General features: G+C 54.5%; 5 non-coding genes and 1 pseudogene across 5 annotated transcripts; all 6 read right to left on the bottom strand.

Annotated features, from left to right (window-relative positions):
• Positions 1–729: 729 nt before the first annotated feature.
• On the bottom strand, positions 730–848 carry LOC138558692 (5S ribosomal RNA). Its single transcript, XR_011298812.1, has one exon. It is a non-coding gene; the product is annotated as a 5S ribosomal RNA (ribosomal RNA).
• A 3,119-nt stretch (positions 849–3,967) lies between these two features.
• On the bottom strand, positions 3,968–4,086 carry LOC138558690 (5S ribosomal RNA). The gene has a single exon (XR_011298810.1). It is a non-coding gene; the product is annotated as a 5S ribosomal RNA (ribosomal RNA).
• Positions 4,087–7,202: 3,116 nt separating this feature from the next.
• On the bottom strand, positions 7,203–7,321 carry LOC138558689 (5S ribosomal RNA). Its single transcript, XR_011298809.1, has one exon. It is a non-coding gene; the product is annotated as a 5S ribosomal RNA (ribosomal RNA).
• Positions 7,322–10,440: 3,119 nt separating this feature from the next.
• On the bottom strand, positions 10,441–10,559 carry LOC138558916 (5S ribosomal RNA). The gene has a single exon (XR_011299034.1). It is a non-coding gene; the product is annotated as a 5S ribosomal RNA (ribosomal RNA).
• Positions 10,560–13,693: 3,134 nt separating this feature from the next.
• LOC138559073 (5S ribosomal RNA) lies at positions 13,694–13,802 on the bottom strand (annotated as a pseudogene).
• A 3,115-nt stretch (positions 13,803–16,917) lies between these two features.
• Positions 16,918–17,036, bottom strand: LOC138558688 (5S ribosomal RNA). Its single transcript, XR_011298808.1, has one exon. It is a non-coding gene; the product is annotated as a 5S ribosomal RNA (ribosomal RNA).
• Positions 17,037–20,157: the final 3,121 nt, after the last annotated feature.

Below are 20,157 nucleotides of genomic sequence, written 5' to 3'. Positions count from 1 at the left end.
CAGGCAGGCTTCAGCTGAAGGCCGACTTGGGAAGCACTGAGGCCAGACCCTGGGCTCCTGGGTCCCTCGGCTGAAGGCTCGAGGCCAGACCCCTTGGATCCTGTGTCCCTTGGCTGAAGGCTCGACCAGGGCTCGACCAGGGCTCGATCAGGCGAGATATTAGGTAGCATGGGGCCCAGCTGGGACTTCTAGGAAGCTTAGGGTGACGGCCGCTTCTGCCCCATCATCCAGAGGCCTGGCTATGGAGAGGCATGATGTGGCCTCCCTCCCTTCCTGCCTCTTGTAGGCACTTCTCCCCCGTGAGCACTTCCCGCTCCAGGTGTCCCCTTGTCTCCCAGGGTGCACTCTTCCTCTAGAGCCCACATATGCAGATGAGGCCCATCCACTTGCCTCCCCTAGCTGTAGGGGGCCTTGCGCGTCCACTGGAGAGAAAACGGGGAGACGCTGGAGGTGCTTTGCCAGGGACACGAGTGGCCCTTTCTGGCTGCATCCACCCACCCGAGGCGGCAAGCTGCTGCCCTGGCTTCAGTCTCCTGCTGCTGCTGCTCCAAGTTAGTTTGGCGACAACGTGTCCGCCTCTGACGGGGCTCTGCATTGGAGCGAGGGCTGCTGTCTGCCCCTGTGCCTTTTTCACGCGCCCTGTTTGTTAAAATTAAAAGCGGAATGGAGGAAAAATGTAGTTCAAGACGGAGAAGACGAACGCCGCCTATCGGGCACAGAGTAGCAAAATGCCTACAGCACCTGGTATTCCCAGGCGGTCTCCCATCCAAGTACTAACCAGGCCCGACCCTGCTTAGCTTCCGAGATCGGACGAGATCGGGCGCATTCAGGGTGGTATGGCCGTAGGCGAAGAGTGCGCCGATTCCGAGCCTCTTGTGCTGTGTCGGCTCCTCCGACGTCCACTGCCCTCTTGCAAGGCTGAACGCTGTCCTCTGCAGTGTGCTTCTGCCCTTCTTTTTGCCTCAAGCTCAGGAGCCACAGCTGCCAGCTTGGAAAAGCAACGAGCAGCTCCATGCACCCACTTTTGAAATACCCACTTGCCTACTCATGTTTGCAAAGAAAGTGTCTGTAAATTCAGGCCAAGCCACACTTGCACTCACTCACCCAAGCATCCGTTCCTTACAAAACTTTAAAAAAAAACTCGGAAAGAAAGATGGAAATAAACACACACACAATTTTCCTGCTGGGGGCTCCTCGACGCTTTGGAAGGCAGAGGGTGATGTTGGTTGAGGCCCTTACCATATCGGGCTGGTGACCTACAAGTCCAGGAAAGAAGCAGGCCCAGTAACAGCAGCTGAGGCCCCCAGCCCAGCCCAGCCCAGGCAGGCATCAGCTTAAGGCTGACTCTCTACCCCACTGCTGCCCCAAGTTGGTTTGGCAAAAGTTTGCAAAGAAGCTGCCCGTGAATTTACCTCAAGCCACACTAGCACTCACCCAGGCGTCAGTTCCTTACAAAAATAGAAAGCACCTCTAAAAAAAGAAGAAATAAACACACACACAATTTTCCTGCTGCGGTCTCCTCGACTCTTTGGAAGGCAGAGGGCGATGTTGGTTGAGGCCTTACCTTCTCAGGCTGGCGGCCTACAAGTCCAGGAAAGAAGCAGGCCCAGTAACAGCAACTGAGGCCCCCAGCCCAGCCACGCCTAGGCAGGCATCAGCGGAAGGCTGACTCTCTACCCCAGTGCTGCCCCAAGTTGTTTTGGCAAAAGTTTGCAAAGAAGCTGCCCGTAAATTTACCTCAAGCCACACTAGCACTCACCCAGGCGTCGGTTCCTTACAAAAATAGAAAGCATCTCTAAAAAAGAAGAAATAAACACACACACAATTTTCCTGCTGGGGACTCCTCGACTCTTTGGAAGGCAGAGGGCGATGTTGGTTGAGGCCCTTACTTTCTCCGGCTGGTGGCCTACAAGTCCAGGAAAGAAGCAGGCCCAGTAACAGCAGCTGAGGCCCCCAGCCCAGCCACGCCTAGGCAGGCATCAGCAGAAGGCTGACTCTCTACCCCACTGCTGCCCCAAGTTGGTTTGGCAAAAGTTTGCAAAGAAGATGCCTGTAAATTTAACTCACGCCACACTAGCACTCACCCAGGCGTCAGTTCCTTACAAAAATAGAAAGCACCTCTAAAAAAAGAAGAAATAAACACACACACAATTTTCCTGCTGCGGTCTCCTCGACTCTTTGGAAGGCAGAGGGCGATGTTGGTTGAGGCCTTACCTTCTCAGGCTGGCGGCCTACAAGTCCAGGAAAGAAGCAGGCCCAGTAACAGCAACTGAGGCCCCCAGCCCAGCCACGCCTAGGCAGGCATCAGCGGAAGGCTGACTCTCTACCCCAGTGCTGCCCCAAGTTGGTTTGGCAAAAGTTTGCAAAGAAGCTGCCCGTAAATTTACCTCAAGCCACACTAGCACTCACCCAGGCGTCGGTTCCTTACAAAAATAGAAAGCATCTCTAAAAAAAGAAGAAATACACACACACAATTTTCCTGCTGGGGACACCTCGACTCTTTGGAAGGCAGAGGGCGATGTTGGTTGAGGCCCTTACCTTCTCGGGCTGGTGGCCTACAAGTCCAGGAAAGAAGCAGGCCCAGTAACAGCAGCTGAGGCCCCCAGACCAGCCCAGCCCAGGCAGGCATCAGCAGAAGGCTGACTCTCTACCCCACTGCTGCTCCAAGTTGGTTTGGCAAAAGTTTGCAAAGAAGATGCCTGTAAATTTAGCTCACGCCACACTAGCACTCACCCAGGCGTCGTTTCCTTACAAAAATAGAAAGCATCTCTAAAAAAGAAGAAATAAACACACACACAATTTTCCTGCTGGGGACTCCTCGACTCTTTGGAAGGCAGAGGGCGATGTTGGTTGAGGCCCTTACTTTCTCCGGCTGGTGGCCTACAAGTCCAGGAAAGAAGCAGGCCCAGTAACAGCAGCTGAGGCCCCCAGCCCAGCCACGCCTAGGCAGGCATCAGCAGAAGGCTGACTCTCTACCCCACTGCTGCCCCAAGTTGGTTTGGCAAAAGTTTGCAAAGAAGCTGCCCGTGAATTTACCTCAAGCCACACTAGCACTCACCCAGGCGTCAGTTCCTTACAAAAATAGAAAGAATCTCTAAAAAAGAAGAAATAAACACACACACAATTTTCCTGCTTCTATCCCCTCGACTCCTTGGAAGGCGGAGGGCAACCTTCGCCGCTGGTGGCCTTCACATGCAGGAAAGAAGCACACCCAGGAACAGCAGCTGAGGCTCCCAGCCCAGGCAGGCTTCAGCTGAAGGCCGACTTGGGAAGCACTGAGGCCAGACCCTGGGCTCCTGGGTCCCTCGGTTGAAGGCTCGAGGCCAGACCCCTTGGCTCCTGTGTCCCTTGGCTGAAGGCTCGACCAGTGCTCGACCAGGCTCGATCAGGCGAGATATTAGGTAGCATGGGGCCCAGCTGGGACTTCTAGGAAGCTTAGGGTGACGGCCGCTTCTGCCCCATCATCCAGAGGCCTGGCTATGGAGAGGCATGATGTGGCCTCCCTCCCTTCCTGCCTCTTGTAGGCACTTCTCCCCCGTGAGCACTTCCCGCTCCAGGTGTCCCCTTGTCTCCCAGGGTGCACTCTTCCTCTAGAGCCCACATATGCAGATGAGGCCCATCCACTTGCCTCCCATAGCTGTAGGGGGCCTTGCGCGTCCACTGGAGAGAAAACGGGGAGACGCTGGAGGTGCTTTGCCAGGGACACGAGTGGCCCTTTCTGGCTGCATCCACCCACCCGAGGCGGCAAGCTGCTGCCCTGGCTTCAGTCTCCTGCTGCTGCTGCTCCAAGTTAGTTTGGCGACAACGTGTCCGCCTCTGACGGGGCTCTGCATTGGAGCGAGGGCTGCTGTCTGCCCCTGTGCCTTTTTCACGCGCCGTGTTTGTTAAAATTAAAAGCGGAATGGAGGAAAAATGTAGTTCAAGACGGAGAAGACGAACGCCGCCTATCGGGCACAGAGTAGCAAAATGCCTACAGCACCTGGTATTCCCAGGCGGTCTCCCATCCAAGTACTAACCAGGCCCGACCCTGCTTAGCTTCCGAGATCGGACGAGATCGGGCGCATTCAGGGTGGTATGGCCGTAGGCGAAGAGTGCGCCGATTCCGAGCCTCTTGTGCTGTGTCGGCTCCTCCGACGTCCACTGCCCTCTTGCAAGGCTGAACGCTGTCCTCTGCAGTGTGCTTCTGCCCTTCTTTTTGCCTCAAGCTCAGGAGCCACAGCTGCCAGCTTGGAAAAGCAACGAGCAGCTCCATGCACCCACTTTTGAAATACCCACTTGCCTACTCATGTTTGCAAAGAAAGTGTCTGTAAATTCAGGCCAAGCCACACTTGCACTCACTCACCCAAGCATCCGTTCCTTACAAAACTTTAAAAAAAAACTCGGAAAGAAAGATGGAAATAAACACACACACAATTTTCCTGCTGGGGGCTCCTCGACGCTTTGGAAGGCAGAGGGTGATGTTGGTTGAGGCCCTTACCATCTCGGGCTGGTGGCCTACAAGTCCAGGAAAGAAGCAGGCCCAGTAACAGCAGCTGAGGCCCCCAGCCCAGCCCAGGCAGGCATCAGCTTAAGGCTGACTCTCTACCCCACTGCTGCCCCAAGTTGGTTTGGCAAAAGTTTGCAAAGAAGCTGCCCGTGAATTTACCTCAAGCCACACTAGCACTCACCCAGGCGTCAGTTCCTTACAAAAATAGAAAGCACCTCTAAAAAAAGAAGAAATAAACACACACACAATTTTCCTGCTGCGGTCTCCTCGACTCTTTGGAAGGCAGAGGGCGATGTTGGTTGAGGCCTTACCTTCTCAGGCTGGCGGCCTACAAGTCCAGGAAAGAAGCAGGCCCAGTAACAGCAACTGAGGCCCCCAGCCCAGCCACGCCTAGGCAGGCATCAGCGGAAGGCTGACTCTCTACCCCAGTGCTGCCCCAAGTTGTTTTGGCAAAAGTTTGCAAAGAAGCTGCCCGTAAATTTACCTCAAGCCACACTAGCACTCACCCAGGCGTCGGTTCCTTACAAAAATAGAAAGCATCTCTAAAAAAGAAGAAATAAACACACACACAATTTTCCTGCTGGGGACTCCTCGACTCTTTGGAAGGCAGAGGGCGATGTTGGTTGAGGCCCTTACTTTCTCCGGCTGGTGGCCTACAAGTCCAGGAAAGAAGCAGGCCCAGTAACAGCAGCTGAGGCCCCCAGCCCAGCCACGCCTAGGCAGGCATCAGCAGAAGGCTGACTCTCTACCCCACTGCTGCCCCAAGTTGGTTTGGCAAAAGTTTGCAAAGAAGATGCCTGTAAATTTAACTCACGCCACACTAGCACTCACCCAGGCGTCAGTTCCTTACAAAAATAGAAAGCACCTCTAAAAAAAGAAGAAATAAACACACACACAATTTTCCTGCTGCGGTCTCCTCGACTCTTTGGAAGGCAGAGGGCGATGTTGGTTGAGGCCTTACCTTCTCAGGCTGGCGGCCTACAAGTCCAGGAAAGAAGCAGGCCCAGTAACAGCAACTGAGGCCCCCAGCCCAGCCACGCCTAGGCAGGCATCAGCGGAAGGCTGACTCTCTACCCCAGTGCTGCCCCAAGTTGGTTTGGCAAAAGTTTGCAAAGAAGCTGCCCGTAAATTTACCTCAAGCCACACTAGCACTCACCCAGGCGTCGGTTCCTTACAAAAATAGAAAGCATCTCTAAAAAAAGAAGAAATACACACACACAATTTTCCTGCTGGGGACACCTCGACTCTTTGGAAGGCAGAGGGCGATGTTGGTTGAGGCCCTTACCTTCTCGGGCTGGTGGCCTACAAGTCCAGGAAAGAAGCAGGCCCAGTAACAGCAGCTGAGGCCCCCAGACCAGCCCAGCCCAGGCAGGCATCAGCAGAAGGCTGACTCTCTACCCCACTGCTGCTCCAAGTTGGTTTGGCAAAAGTTTGCAAAGAAGATGCCTGTAAATTTAGCTCACGCCACACTAGCACTCACCCAGGCGTCGTTTCCTTACAAAAATAGAAAGCATCTCTAAAAAAGAAGAAATAAACACACACACAATTTTCCTGCTGGGGACTCCTCGACTCTTTGGAAGGCAGAGGGCGATGTTGGTTGAGGCCCTTACTTTCTCCGGCTGGTGGCCTACAAGTCCAGGAAAGAAGCAGGCCCAGTAACAGCAGCTGAGGCCCCCAGCCCAGCCACGCCTAGGCAGGCATCAGCAGAAGGCTGACTCTCTACCCCACTGCTGCCCCAAGTTGGTTTGGCAAAAGTTTGCAAAGAAGCTGCCCGTGAATTTACCTCAAGCCACACTAGCACTCACCCAGGCGTCAGTTCCTTGCAAAAATAGAAAGCACCTCTAAAAAAAGAAGAAATAAACACACACACAATTTTCCTGCTGCGGTCTCCTCGACTCCTTAGAAGGCGGAGGGCAACCTTCGCCGCTGGTGGCCTTCACATGCAGGAAAGAAGCACACCCAGGAACAGCAGCTGAGGCTCCCAGCCCAGGCAGGCTTCAGCTGAAGGCCGACTTGGGAAGCACTGAGGCCAGACCCTGGGCTCCTGGGTCCCTCGGCTGAAGGCTCGAGGCCAGACCCCTTGGCTCCTGTGTCCCTTGGCTGAAGGCTCGACCAGGGCTCGACCAGGGCTCGATCAGGCGAGATATTAGGTAGCATGGGGCCCAGCTGGGACTTCTAGGAAGCTTAGGGTGACGGCCGCTTCTGCCCCATCATCCAGAGGCCTGGCTATGGAGAGGCATGATGTGGCCTCCCTCCCTTCCTGCCTCTTGTAGGCACTTCTCCCCCGTGAGCACTTCCCGCTCCAGGTGTCCCCTTGTCTCCCAGGGTGCACTCTTCCTCTAGAGCCCACATATGCAGATGAGGCCCATCCACTTGCCTCCCCTAGCTGTAGGGGGCCTTGCGCGTCCACTGGAGAGAAAACGGGGAGACGCTGGAGGTGCTTTGCCAGGGACACGAGTGGCCCTTTCTGGCTGCATCCACCCACCCGAGGCGGCAAGCTGCTGCCCTGGCTTCAGTCTCCTGCTGCTGCTGCTCCAAGTTAGTTTGGCGACAACGTGTCCGCCTCTGACGGGGCTCTGCATTGGAGCGAGGGCTGCTGTCTGCCCCTGTGCCTTTTTCACGCGCCCTGTTTGTTAAAATTAAAAGCGGAATGGAGGAAAAATGTAGTTCAAGACGGAGAAGACGAACGCCGCCTATCGGGCACAGAGTAGCAAAATGCCTACAGCACCTGGTATTCCCAGGCGGTCTCCCATCCAAGTACTAACCAGGCCCGACCCTGCTTAGCTTCCGAGATCGGACGAGATCGGGCGCATTCAGGGTGGTATGGCCGTAGGCGAAGAGTGCGCCGATTCCGAGCCTCTTGTGCTGTGTCGGCTCCTCCGACGTCCACTGCCCTCTTGCAAGGCTGAACGCTGTCCTCTGCAGTGTGCTTCTGCCCTTCTTTTTGCCTCAAGCTCAGGAGCCACAGCTGCCAGCTTGGAAAAGCAACGAGCAGCTCCATGCACCCACTTTTGAAATACCCACTTGCCTACTCATGTTTGCAAAGAAAGTGTCTGTAAATTCAGGCCAAGCCACACTTGCACTCACTCACCCAAGCATCCGTTCCTTACAAAACTTTAAAAAAAAACTCGGAAAGAAAGATGGAAATAAACACACACACAATTTTCCTGCTGGGGGCTCCTCGACGCTTTGGAAGGCAGAGGGTGATGTTGGTTGAGGCCCTTACCATATCGGGCTGGTGACCTACAAGTCCAGGAAAGAAGCAGGCCCAGTAACAGCAGCTGAGGCCCCCAGCCCAGCCCAGCCCAGGCAGGCATCAGCTTAAGGCTGACTCTCTACCCCACTGCTGCCCCAAGTTGGTTTGGCAAAAGTTTGCAAAGAAGCTGCCCGTGAATTTACCTCAAGCCACACTAGCACTCACCCAGGCGTCAGTTCCTTACAAAAATAGAAAGCACCTCTAAAAAAAGAAGAAATAAACACACACACAATTTTCCTGCTGCGGTCTCCTCGACTCTTTGGAAGGCAGAGGGCGATGTTGGTTGAGGCCTTACCTTCTCAGGCTGGCGGCCTACAAGTCCAGGAAAGAAGCAGGCCCAGTAACAGCAACTGAGGCCCCCAGCCCAGCCACGCCTAGGCAGGCATCAGCGGAAGGCTGACTCTCTACCCCAGTGCTGCCCCAAGTTGTTTTGGCAAAAGTTTGCAAAGAAGCTGCCCGTAAATTTACCTCAAGCCACACTAGCACTCACCCAGGCGTCGGTTCCTTACAAAAATAGAAAGCATCTCTAAAAAAGAAGAAATAAACACACACACAATTTTCCTGCTGGGGACTCCTCGACTCTTTGGAAGGCAGAGGGCGATGTTGGTTGAGGCCCTTACTTTCTCCGGCTGGTGGCCTACAAGTCCAGGAAAGAAGCAGGCCCAGTAACAGCAGCTGAGGCCCCCAGCCCAGCCACGCCTAGGCAGGCATCAGCAGAAGGCTGACTCTCTACCCCACTGCTGCCCCAAGTTGGTTTGGCAAAAGTTTGCAAAGAAGATGCCTGTAAATTTAACTCACGCCACACTAGCACTCACCCAGGCGTCAGTTCCTTACAAAAATAGAAAGCACCTCTAAAAAAAGAAGAAATAAACACACACACAATTTTCCTGCTGCGGTCTCCTCGACTCTTTGGAAGGCAGAGGGCGATGTTGGTTGAGGCCTTACCTTCTCAGGCTGGCGGCCTACAAGTCCAGGAAAGAAGCAGGCCCAGTAACAGCAACTGAGGCCCCCAGCCCAGCCACGCCTAGGCAGGCATCAGCGGAAGGCTGACTCTCTACCCCAGTGCTGCCCCAAGTTGGTTTGGCAAAAGTTTGCAAAGAAGCTGCCCGTAAATTTACCTCAAGCCACACTAGCACTCACCCAGGCGTCGGTTCCTTACAAAAATAGAAAGCATCTCTAAAAAAAGAAGAAATACACACACACAATTTTCCTGCTGGGGACACCTCGACTCTTTGGAAGGCAGAGGGCGATGTTGGTTGAGGCCCTTACCTTCTCGGGCTGGTGGCCTACAAGTCCAGGAAAGAAGCAGGCCCAGTAACAGCAGCTGAGGCCCCCAGACCAGCCCAGCCCAGGCAGGCATCAGCAGAAGGCTGACTCTCTACCCCACTGCTGCTCCAAGTTGGTTTGGCAAAAGTTTGCAAAGAAGATGCCTGTAAATTTAGCTCACGCCACACTAGCACTCACCCAGGCGTCGTTTCCTTACAAAAATAGAAAGCATCTCTAAAAAAGAAGAAATAAACACACACACAATTTTCCTGCTGGGGACTCCTCGACTCTTTGGAAGGCAGAGGGCGATGTTGGTTGAGGCCCTTACTTTCTCCGGCTGGTGGCCTACAAGTCCAGGAAAGAAGCAGGCCCAGTAACAGCAGCTGAGGCCCCCAGCCCAGCCACGCCTAGGCAGGCATCAGCAGAAGGCTGACTCTCTACCCCACTGCTGCCCCAAGTTGGTTTGGCAAAAGTTTGCAAAGAAGCTGCCCGTGAATTTACCTCAAGCCACACTAGCACTCACCCAGGCGTCAGTTCCTTACAAAAATAGAAAGAATCTCTAAAAAAGAAGAAATAAACACACACACAATTTTCCTGCTTCTATCCCCTCGACTCCTTGGAAGGCGGAGGGCAACCTTCGCCGCTGGTGGCCTTCACATGCAGGAAAGAAGCACACCCAGGAACAGCAGCTGAGGCTCCCAGCCCAGGCAGGCTTCAGCTGAAGGCCGACTTGGGAAGCACTGAGGCCAGACCCTGGGCTCCTGGGTCCCTCGGTTGAAGGCTCGAGGCCAGACCCCTTGGCTCCTGTGTCCCTTGGCTGAAGGCTCGACCAGTGCTCGACCAGGCTCGATCAGGCGAGATATTAGGTAGCATGGGGCCCAGCTGGGACTTCTAGGAAGCTTAGGGTGACGGCCGCTTCTGCCCCATCATCCAGAGGCCTGGCTATGGAGAGGCATGATGTGGCCTCCCTCCCTTCCTGCCTCTTGTAGGCACTTCTCCCCCGTGAGCACTTCCCGCTCCAGGTGTCCCCTTGTCTCCCAGGGTGCACTCTTCCTCTAGAGCCCACATATGCAGATGAGGCCCATCCACTTGCCTCCCCTAGCTGTAGGGGGCCTTGCGCGTCCACTGGAGAGAAAACGGGGAGACGCTGGAGGTGCTTTGCCAGGGACACGAGTGGCCCTTTCTGGCTGCATCCACCCACCCGAGGCGGCAAGCTGCTGCCCTGGCTTCAGTCTCCTGCTGCTGCTGCTCCAAGTTAGTTTGGCGACAACGTGTCCGCCTCTGACGGGGCTCTGCATTGGAGCGAGGGCTGCTGTCTGCCCCTGTGCCTTTTTCACGCGCCGTGTTTGTTAAAATTAAAAGCGGAATGGAGGAAAAATGTAGTTCAAGACGGAGAAAACGAACGCTGCCTATCGGGCACAGAGTAGCAAAATGCCTACAGCACCTGGTATTCCCAGGCGGTCTCCCATCCAAGTACTAACCAGGCCCGACCCTGCTTAGCTTCCGAGATCGGACGCGATCGGGCGCATTCAGGGTGGTATGGCCGTAGGCGAAGAGTGCGCCGATTCCGAGCCTCTTGTGCTGTGTCGGCTCCTCCGACGTCCACTGCCCTCTTGCAAGGCTGAACGCTGTCCTCTGCAGTGTGCTTCTGCCCTTCTTTTTGCCTCAAGCTCAGGAGCCACAGCTGCCAGCTTGGAAAAGCAACGAGCAGCTCCATGCACCCACTTTTGAAATACCCACTTGCCTACTCATGTTTGCAAAGAAAGTGTCTGTAAATTCAGGCCAAGCCACACTTGCACTCACTCACCCAAGCATCCGTTCCTTACAAAACTTTAAAAAAAAACTCGGAAAGAAAGATGGAAATAAACACACACACAATTTTCCTGCTGGGGGCTCCTCGACGCTTTGGAAGGCAGAGGGTGATGTTGGTTGAGGCCCTTACCATATCGGGCTGGTGACCTACAAGTCCAGGAAAGAAGCAGGCCCAGTAACAGCAGCTGAGGCCCCCAGCCCAGCCCAGCCCAGGCAGGCATCAGCTTAAGGCTGACTCTCTACCCCACTGCTGCCCCAAGTTGGTTTGGCAAAAGTTTGCAAAGAAGCTGCCCGTGAATTTACCTCAAGCCACACTAGCACTCACCCAGGCGTCAGTTCCTTACAAAAATAGAAAGCACCTCTAAAAAAAGAAGAAATAAACACACACACAATTTTCCTGCTGCTGTCTCCTCGACTCTTTGGAAGGCAGAGGGCGATGTTGGTTGAGGCCTTACCTTCTCAGGCTGGCGGCCTACAAGTCCAGGAAAGAAGCAGGCCCAGTAACAGCAACTGAGGCCCCCAGCCCAGCCACGCCTAGGCAGGCATCAGCGGAAGGCTGACTCTCTACCCCAGTGCTGCCCCAAGTTGTTTTGGCAAAAGTTTGCAAAGAAGCTGCCCGTAAATTTACCTCAAGCCACACTAGCACTCACCCAGGCGTCGGTTCCTTACAAAAATAGAAAGCATCTCTAAAAAAGAAGAAATAAACACACACACAATTTTCCTGCTGGGGACTCCTCGACTCTTTGGAAGGCAGAGGGCGATGTTGGTTGAGGCCCTTACTTTCTCCGGCTGGTGGCCTACAAGTCCAGGAAAGAAGCAGGCCCAGTAACAGCAGCTGAGGCCCCCAGCCCAGCCACGCCTAGGCAGGCATCAGCAGAAGGCTGACTCTCTACCCCACTGCTGCCCCAAGTTGGTTTGGCAAAAGTTTGCAAAGAAGATGCCTGTAAATTTAACTCACGCCACACTAGCACTCACCCAGGCGTCAGTTCCTTACAAAAATAGAAAGCACCTCTAAAAAAAGAAGAAATAAACACACACACAATTTTCCTGCTGCGGTCTCCTCGACTCTTTGGAAGGCAGAGGGCGATGTTGGTTGAGGCCTTACCTTCTCAGGCTGGCGGCCTACAAGTCCAGGAAAGAAGCAGGCCCAGTAACAGCAACTGAGGCCCCCAGCCCAGCCACGCCTAGGCAGGCATCAGCGGAAGGCTGACTCTCTACCCCAGTGCTGCCCCAAGTTGGTTTGGCAAAAGTTTGCAAAGAAGCTGCCCGTAAATTTACCTCAAGCCACACTAGCACTCACCCAGGCGTCGGTTCCTTACAAAAATAGAAAGCATCTCTAAAAAAAGAAGAAATACACACACACAATTTTCCTGCTGGGGACTCCTCGACTCTTTGGAAGGCAGAGGGCGATGTTGGTTGAGGCCCTTACCTTCTCGGGCTGGTGGCCTACAAGTCCAGGAAAGAAGCAGGCCCAGTAACAGCAGCTGAGGCCCCCAGACCAGCCCAGCCCAGGCAGGCATCAGCTGAAGGCTGACTCTCTACCCCACTGCTGCTCCAAGTTGGTTTGGCAAAAGTTTGCAAAGAAGATGCCTGTAAATTTAGCTCACGCCACACTAGCACTCACCCAGGCGTCGTTTCCTTACAAAAATAGAAAGCATCTCTAAAAAAGAAGAAATAAACACACACACAATTTTCCTGCTGGGGACTCCTCGACTCTTTGGAAGGCAGAGGGCGATGTTGGTTGAGGCCCTTACTTTCTCCGGCTGGTGGCCTACAAGTCCAGGAAAGAAGCAGGCCCAGTAACAGCAGCTGAGGCCCCCAGCCCAGCCACGCCTAGGCAGGCATCAGCAGAAGGCTGACTCTCTACCCCACTGCTGCCCCAAGTTGGTTTGGCAAAAGTTTGCAAAGAAGCTGCCCGTGAATTTACCTCAAGCCACACTAGCACTCACCCAGGCGTCAGTTCCTTGCAAAAATAGAAAGCACCTCTAAAAAAAGAAGAAATAAACACACACACAATTTTCCTGCTGCGGTCTCCTCGACTCCTTAGAAGGCGGAGGGCAACCTTCGCCGCTGGTGGCCTTCACATGCAGGAAAGAAGCACACCCAGGAACAGCAGCTGAGGCTCCCAGCCCAGGCAGGCTTCAGCTGAAGGCCGACTTGGGAAGCACTGAGGCCAGACCCTGGGCTCCTGGGTCCCTCAGCTGAAGGCTCGAGGCCAGACCCCTTGGCTCCTGTGTCCCTTGGCTGAAGGCTGAAGGCTCGACCAGGGCTCGACCAGGGCTCGATCAGGCGAGATATTAGGTAGCATGGGGCCCAGCTGGGACTTCTAGGAAGCTTAGGGTGACGGCCGCTTCTGCCCCATCATCCAGAGGCCTGGCTATGGAGAGGCATGATGTGGCCTCCCTCCCTTCCTGCCTCTTGTAGGCACTTCTCCCCCGTGAGCACTTCCCGCTCCAGGTGTCCCCTTGTCTCCCAGGGTGCACTCTTCCTCTAGAGCCCACATATGCAGATGAGGCCCATCCACTTGCCTCCCCTAGCTGTAGGGGGCCTTGCGCGTCCACTGGAGAGAAAACGGGGAGACGCTGGAGGTGCTTTGCCAGGGACACGAGTGGCCCTTTCTGGCTGCATCCACCCACCCGAGGCGGCAAGCTGCTGCCCTGGCTTCAGTCTCCTGCTGCTGCTGCTGCTGCTCCAAGTTAGTTTGGCGACAACGTGTCCGCCTCTGACGGGGCTCTGCATTGGAGCGAGGGCTGCTGTCTGCCCCTGTGCCTTTTTCACGCGCCGTGTTTGTTAAAATTAAAAGCGGAATGGAGGAAAAATGTAGTTCAAGACGGAGAAGACGAACGCCGCCTATCGGGCACAGAGTAGCAAAATGCCTACAGCACCTGGTATTCCCAGGCGGTCTCCCATCCAAGTACTAACCAGGCCCGACCCTGCTTAGCTTCCGAGATCGGACGCATTCAGGGTGGTATGGCCGTAGGCGAAGAGTGCGCCGATTCCGAGCCTCTTGTGCTGTGTCGGCTCCTCCGACGTCCACTGCCCTCTTGCAAGGCTGAACGCTGTCCTCTGCAGTGTGCTTCTGCCCTTCTTTTTGCCTCAAGCTCAGGAGCCACAGCTGCCAGCTTGGAAAAGCAACGAGCAGCTCCATGCACCCACTTTTGAAATACCCACTTGCCTACTCATGTTTGCAAAGAAAGTGTCTGTAAATTCAGGCCAAGCCACACTTGCACTCACTCACCCAAGCATCCGTTCCTTACAAAACTTTAAAAAAAAACTCGGAAAGAAAGATGGAAATAAACACACACACAATTTTCCTGCTGGGGGCTCCTCGACGCTTTGGAAGGCAGAGGGTGATGTTGGTTGAGGCCCTTACCATATCGGGCTGGTGACCTACAAGTCCAGGAAAGAAGCAGGCCCAGTAACAGCAGCTGAGGCCCCCAGCCCAGCCCAGCCCAGGCAGGCATCAGCTTAAGGCTGACTCTCTACCCCACTGCTGCCCCAAGTTGGTTTGGCAAAAGTTTGCAAAGAAGCTGCCCGTGAATTTACCTCAAGCCACACTAGCACTCACCCAGGCGTCAGTTCCTTACAAAAATAGAAAGCACCTCTAAAAAAAGAAGAAATAAACACACACACAATTTTCCTGCTGCTGTCTCCTCGACTCTTTGGAAGGCAGAGGGCGATGTTGGTTGAGGCCTTACCTTCTCAGGCTGGCGGCCTACAAGTCCAGGAAAGAAGCAGGCCCAGTAACAGCAACTGAGGCCCCCAGCCCAGCCACGCCTAGGCAGGCATCAGCGGAAGGCTGACTCTCTACCCCAGTGCTGCCCCAAGTTGTTTTGGCAAAAGTTTGCAAAGAAGCTGCCCGTAAATTTACCTCAAGCCACACTAGCACTCACCCAGGCGTCGGTTCCTTACAAAAATAGAAAGCATCTCTAAAAAAGAAGAAATAAACACACACACAATTTTCCTGCTGGGGACTCCTCGACTCTTTGGAAGGCAGAGGGCGATGTTGGTTGAGGCCCTTACTTTCTCCGGCTGGTGGCCTACAAGTCCAGGAAAGAAGCAGGCCCAGTAACAGCAGCTGAGGCCCCCAGCCCAGCCACGCCTAGGCAGGCATCAGCAGAAGGCTGACTCTCTACCCCACTGCTGCCCCAAGTTGGTTTGGCAAAAGTTTGCAAAGAAGATGCCTGTAAATTTAACTCACGCCACACTAGCACTCACCCAGGCGTCAGTTCCTTACAAAAATAGAAAGCACCTCTAAAAAAAGAAGAAATAAACACACACACAATTTTCCTGCTGCGGTCTCCTCGACTCTTTGGAAGGCAGAGGGCGATGTTGGTTGAGGCCTTACCTTCTCAGGCTGGCGGCCTACAAGTCCAGGAAAGAAGCAGGCCCAGTAACAGCAACTGAGGCCCCCAGCCCAGCCACGCCTAGGCAGGCATCAGCGGAAGGCTGACTCTCTACCCCAGTGCTGCCCCAAGTTGGTTTGGCAAAAGTTTGCAAAGAAGCTGCCCGTAAATTTACCTCAAGCCACACTAGCACTCACCCAGGCGTCGGTTCCTTACAAAAATAGAAAGCATCTCTAAAAAAAGAAGAAATACACACACACAATTTTCCTGCTGGGGACACCTCGACTCTTTGGAAGGCAGAGGGCGATGTTGGTTGAGGCCCTTACCTTCTCGGGCTGGTGGCCTACAAGTCCAGGAAAGAAGCAGGCCCAGTAACAGCAGCTGAGGCCCCCAGACCAGCCCAGCCCAGGCAGGCATCAGCAGAAGGCTGACTCTCTACCCCACTGCTGCTCCAAGTTGGTTTGGCAAAAGTTTGCAAAGAAGATGCCTGTAAATTTAGCTCACGCCACACTAGCACTCACCCAGGCGTCGTTTCCTTACAAAAATAGAAAGCATCTCTAAAAAAGAAGAAATAAACACACACACAATTTTCCTGCTGGGGACTCCTCGACTCTTTGGAAGGCAGAGGGCGATGTTGGTTGAGGCCCTTACTTTCTCCGGCTGGTGGCCTACAAGTCCAGGAAAGAAGCAGGCCCAGTAACAGCAGCTGAGGCCCCCAGCCCAGCCACGCCTAGGCAGGCATCAGCGGAAGGCTGACTCTCTACCCCACTGCTGCCCCAAGTTGGTTTGGCAAAAGTTTGCAAAGAAGCTGCCCGTGAATTTACCTCAAGCCACACTAGCACTCATCCAGGCGTCAGTTCCTTGCAAAAATAGAAAGCACCTCTAAAAAAAGAAGAAATAAACACACACACAATTTTCCTGCTGCGGTCTCCTCGACTCCTTAGAAGGCGGAGGGCAACCTTCGCCGCTGGTGGCCTTCACATGCAGGAAAGAAGCACACCCAGGAACAGCAGCTGAGGCTCCCAGCCCAGGCAGGCTTCAGCTGAAGGCCGACTTGGGAAGCACTGAGGCCAGACCCTGGGCTCCTGGGTCCCTCGGCTGAAGGCTCGAGGCCAGACCCCTTGGCTCCTGTGTCCCTTGGCTGAAGGCTCGACCAGGCTCGATCAGGCGAGATATTAGGTAGCATGGGGCCCAGCTGGGACTTCTAGGAAGCTTAGGGTGACGGCCGCTTCTGCCCCATCATCCAGAGGCCTGGCTATGGAGAGGCATGATGTGGCCTCCCTCCCTTCCTGCCTCTTGTAGGCACTTCTCCCCCGTGAGCACTTCCCGCTCCAGGTGTCCCCTTGTCTCCCAGGGTGCACTCTTCCTCTAGAGCCCACATATGCAGATGAGGCCCATCCACTTGCCTCCCCTAGCTGTAGGGGGCCTTGCGCGTCCACTGGAGAGAAAACGGGGAGACGCTGGAGGTGCTTTGCCAGGGACACGAGTGGCCCTTTCTGGCTGCATCCACCCACCCGAGGCGGCAAGCTGCTGCCCTGGCTTCAGTCTCCTGCTGCTGCTGCTGCTGCTCCAAGTTAGTTTGGCGACAACGTGTCCGCCTCTGACGGGGCTCTGCATTGGAGCGAGGGCTGCTGTCTGCCCCTGTGCCTTTTTCACGCGCCGTGTTTGTTAAAATTAAAAGCGGAATGGAGGAAAAATGTAGTTCAAGACGGAGAAGACGAACGCCGCCTATCGGGCACAGAGTAGCAAAATGCCTACAGCACCTGGTATTCCCAGGCGGTCTCCCATCCAAGTACTAACCAGGCCCGACCCTGCTTAGCTTCCGAGATCGGACGAGATCGGGCGCATTCAGGGTGGTATGGCCGTAGGCGAAGAGTGCGCCGATTCCGAGCCTCTTGTGCTGTGTCGGCTCCTCCGACGTCCACTGCCCTCTTGCAAGGCTGAACGCTGTCCTCTGCAGTGTGCTTCTGCCCTTCTTTTTGCCTCAAGCTCAGGAGCCACAGCTGCCAGCTTGGAAAAGCAACGAGCAGCTCCATGCACCCACTTTTGAAATACCCACTTGCCTACTCATGTTTGCAAAGAAAGTGTCTGTAAATTCAGGCCAAGCCACACTTGCACTCACTCACCCAAGCATCCGTTCCTTACAAAACTTTAAAAAAAAACTCGGAAAGAAAGATGGAAATAAACACACACACAATTTTCCTGCTGGGGGCTCCTCGACGCTTTGGAAGGCAGAGGGTGATGTTGGTTGAGGCCCTTACCATCTCGGGCTGGTGGCCTACAAGTCCAGGAAAGAAGCAGGCCCAGTAACAGCAGCTGAGGCCCCCAGCCCAGCCCAGGCAGGCATCAGCTTAAGGCTGACTCTCTACCCCACTGCTGCCCCAAGTTGGTTTGGCAAAAGTTTGCAAAGAAGCTGCCCGTGAATTTACCTCAAGCCACACTAGCACTCACCCAGGCGTCAGTTCCTTACAAAAATAGAAAGCACCTCTAAAAAAAGAAGAAATAAACACACACACAATTTTCCTGCTGCGGTCTCCTCGACTCTTTGGAAGGCAGAGGGCGATGTTGGTTGAGGCCTTACCTTCTCAGGCTGGCGGCCTACAAGTCCAGGAAAGAAGCAGGCCCAGTAACAGCAACTGAGGCCCCCAGCCCAGCCACGCCTAGGCAGGCATCAGCGGAAGGCTGACTCTCTACCCCAGTGCTGCCCCAAGTTGTTTTGGCAAAAGTTTGCAAAGAAGCTGCCCGTAAATTTACCTCAAGCCACACTAGCACTCACCCAGGCGTCGGTTCCTTACAAAAATAGAAAGCATCTCTAAAAAAGAAGAAATAAACACACACACAATTTTCCTGCTGGGGACTCCTCGACTCTTTGGAAGGCAGAGGGCGATGTTGGTTGAGGCCCTTACTTTCTCCGGCTGGTGGCCTACAAGTCCAGGAAAGAAGCAGGCCCAGTAACAGCAGCTGAGGCCCCCAGCCCAGCCACGCCTAGGCAGGCATCAGCAGAAGGCTGACTCTCTACCCCACTGCTGCCCCAAGTTGGTTTGGCAAAAGTTTGCAAAGAAGATGCCTGTAAATTTAACTCACGCCACACTAGCACTCACCCAGGCGTCAGTTCCTTACAAAAATAGAAAGCACCTCTAAAAAAAGAAGAAATAAACACACACACAATTTTCCTGCTGCGGTCTCCTCGACTCTTTGGAAGGCAGAGGGCGATGTTGGTTGAGGCCTTACCTTCTCAGGCTGGCGGCCTACAAGTCCAGGAAAGAAGCAGGCCCAGTAACAGCAACTGAGGCCCCCAGCCCAGCCACGCCTAGGCAGGCATCAGCGGAAGGCTGACTCTCTACCCCAGTGCTGCCCCAAGTTGGTTTGGCAAAAGTTTGCAAAGAAGCTGCCCGTAAATTTACCTCAAGCCACACTAGCACTCACCCAGGCGTCGGTTCCTTACAAAAATAGAAAGCATCTCTAAAAAAAGAAGAAATACACACACACAATTTTCCTGCTGGGGACACCTCGACTCTTTGGAAGGCAGAGGGCGATGTTGGTTGAGGCCCTTACCTTCTCGGGCTGGTGGCCTACAAGTCCAGGAAAGAAGCAGGCCCAGTAACAGCAGCTGAGGCCCCCAGACCAGCCCAGCCCAGGCAGGCATCAGCAGAAGGCTGACTCTCTACCCCACTGCTGCTCCAAGTTGGTTTGGCAAAAGTTTGCAAAGAAGATGCCTGTAAATTTAGCTCACGCCACACTAGCACTCACCCAGGCGTCGTTTCCTTACAAAAATAGAAAGCATCTCTAAAAAAGAAGAAATAAACACACACACAATTTTCCTGCTGGGGACTCCTCGACTCTTTGGAAGGCAGAGGGCGATGTTGGTTGAGGCCCTTACTTTCTCCGGCTGGTGGCCTACAAGTCCAGGAAAGAAGCAGGCCCAGTAACAGCAGCTGAGGCCCCCAGCCCAGCCACGCCTAGGCAGGCATCAGCAGAAGGCTGACTCTCTACCCCACTGCTGCCCCAAGTTGGTTTGGCAAAAGTTTGCAAAGAAGCTGCCCGTGAATTTACCTCAAGCCACACTAGCACTCATCCAGGCGTCAGTTCCTTGCAAAAATAGAAAGCACCTCTAAAAAAAGAAGAAATAAACACACACACAATTTTCCTGCTGCGGTCTCCTCGACTCCTTAGAAGGCGGAGGGCAACCTTCGCCGCTGGTGGCCTTCACATGCAGGAAAGAAGCACACCCAGGAACAGCAGCTGAGGCTCCCAGCCCAGGCAGGCTTCAGCTGAAGGCCGACTTGGGAAGCACTGAGGCCAGACCCTGGGCTCCTGGGTCCCTCGGCTGAAGGCTCGAGGCCAGACCCCTTGGCTCCTGTGTCCCTTGGCTGAAGGCTCGACCAGTGCTCGACCAGGCTCGATCAGGCGAGATATTAGGTAGCATGGGGCCCAGCTGGGACTTCTAGGAAGCTTAGGGTGACGGCCGCTTCTGCCCCATCATCCAGAGGCCTGGCTATGGAGAGGCATGATGTGGCCTCCCTCCCTTCCTGCCTCTTGTAGGCACTTCTCCCCCGTGAGCACTTCCCGCTCCAGGTGTCCCCTTGTCTCCCAGGGTGCACTCTTCCTCTAGAGCCCACATATGCAGATGAGGCCCATCCACTTGCCTCCCCTAGCTGTAGGGGGCCTTGCGCGTCCACTGGAGAGAAAACGGGGAGACGCTGGAGGTGCTTTGCCAGGGACACGAGTGGCCCTTTCTGGCTGCATCCACCCACCCGAGGCGGCAAGCTGCTGCCCTGGCTTCAGTCTCCTGCTGCTGCTGCTGCTGCTCCAAGTTAGTTTGGCGACAACGTGTCCGCCTCTGACGGGGCTCTGCATTGGAGCGAGGGCTGCTGTCTGCCCCTGTGCCTTTTTCACGCGCCGTGTTTGTTAAAATTAAAAGCGGAATGGAGGAAAAATGTAGTTCAAGACGGAGAAGACGAACGCCGCCTATCGGGCACAGAGTAGCAAAA

The sequence above is a fragment of the Ambystoma mexicanum genome, unplaced genomic scaffold, assembly GCF_040938575.1.
Source record: "Ambystoma mexicanum isolate Mex_15411 unplaced genomic scaffold, UKY_AmexF1_1 Mex_scaf34, whole genome shotgun sequence".
Classification (NCBI taxonomy): Eukaryota; Metazoa; Chordata; class Amphibia; order Caudata; family Ambystomatidae; genus Ambystoma; species Ambystoma mexicanum.
The sequence above is the reverse complement of the archived record's forward strand: the minus strand, read 5'-3'. Positions and strand labels throughout refer to the sequence as shown.